Source organism: Micromys minutus, assembly GCF_963924665.1.
Source record: "Micromys minutus genome assembly, chromosome: 5".
Classification (NCBI taxonomy): Eukaryota; Metazoa; Chordata; class Mammalia; order Rodentia; family Muridae; genus Micromys; species Micromys minutus.
In genome coordinates, this window is record NC_137974.1 from 82,576,875 (window position 1) to 82,578,851 (window position 1,977).

A 1,977-nucleotide genomic window follows, 5' to 3' on the forward strand; every position below is an offset into this window, starting at 1 on the left:
GATACGGAATATACTTGGAAATCTAGCCGAGCTCCATGACCATGGTTGTGTGACTGCCCCTGCTACATAGTACAGATGTCAGTTTTCAGTCTGGACTATACATGGCACTGTCCTTTTTCACATGACAGGTCAAAGCACCAGCATCCCGAACCGGAGACTGCCAGTGTGAAAAGCTGCGGTGTCTCTGTCTGAGCTGAGCTGTGCTGAGCAGCACTCAACTCCAACATTCCACTCAGTTTACAAGACTCGAATCTTCCTTGAGTGTGGTCCTTCTCCTTATCTCTGTTTCCCATTTCTTTTTTTTTTTTCCACCAGCATCTCCAGGCTCCAGTTACCTGGTTACCGGTTCCTCCGGTCCATTCTCACCCCGTGTCTCCGTTCTCTTCTGGCTCAGCTGTATTGGGCCATGCTGACTCCATGCTGACTCCAGGTCAAATGTTTGGAATGCTGTTTTCTGAGGCTCACCCTCTCTCTGCTGCTCTTGTCTCTGGAAGGCTGTGCTTGATTGTACACCCACGACCCAGCGAGAGCTGCAGGGAGTTCTTCGGAAATATCGTTGCCTTGTTTAAGGTGGAGAACAGCCAGCGATTTTCCAGCTCTGTACTTGTCTCATTTTTTTACTATTAGCTGAAGCTCTGAAACCTATATCTTAATATATGTAACATATGCTGTACCACAAATTAATTCATGATTAAATCCTCCAACTTTACATCGGTTGCTTTGTATGTAAACTGACCTTTGAAGCAGGAATGTAGCACTAATTATGTCTTCCACTCGACGTAAAGGACTTTTAAGCTACCTCTCAGAACCGCAAATTAAACCACGCCACATCACTTTCTATGTCGCCGTCTTCTTTCCAAAAGTTAAGGGACCTTTTCTGAAAATCATTCTATTAATCTTCACACGTTTGAGATGAGAGGGTTGGTTTTAATTATCCTTCCTTCTGCATTTGGGAATTCTGTATGGCTGCCATTTGTCAATGAAGTATACTGGCGTTACACCAAGCATGCCTTGTGGATATATAGAGGCCGGAAAACATCTCTCTCCTCAGATGCACCAATTGTTGAACGTGTCCGGGGACTACCCTGTGTCCTGTGAACGCTGCCATGCGCTCGCCCACTGCCTTCTCCGTTGAGTATTATTTACAGTCTCCAGGGACATCAGTCGAGGAAAACAGTGCAGGGCTTTGAGAAATCAAAATCAGTCCTAATTCCATATTGCATTTCTTTCTCCAGAGTCCTTAGATCAGGAGATCTTCTTACTTTCATTCATTAAGTATCATTCCCATTTCTGTGCTCTAATTTTACATTTAGGGCAAAGGCGCTATCAACAGAAATCATTCGATCTTCCTCTCCACTTCCCCCCCACCTGACTCCCAATTTAGAATTAGCAAAGAAAGAAAAGGAACAGAGAGGGAGGCTCCATTTACCATATTAGTGTAGAATCGCACATTAGCAATGGCGGGCCCCACTGTGCTTGTTTATTTTGTCCTAAGGGAGGACACTATACCCATTTCTTTGGGAATTTACTGTGTCTGTCATCGCAATGAACCTGTAGGCAGACACACACCAGGCTGAGAAAGCAAGAAGTTGAGAAACAGTTTGCACAGAGGCAGAATCTACAGGAGGCTTCAGATCCCTAGAATAGTTCACTAATGCCAGGGCAGGAATCGAGAATTTATGTTACTCCTAGATTTCAGTCACAAGACATTATCAGTAATGCCAACATCGATGGATACACAAGTGCTGTGCTGTTAGCTAGCTTTGTACTGACTCTGCACAAGCTAGAGTCGTTTGAAAAGAGGGAACCTCAACCGAGAAAATGCTCCAGCCGGATTGACCCGTAGGCTAGACTGTGGGAGTACTTCCTTGATTAATGATTGATGTGAGTGGGCTGAGCCCAGTGTGGACTTAGTCCTGAGCTGTGGCAAGCCAGGAGGAGAAAGCCTGCAGTAGAATCCCTTCAGGGGCTCTGATT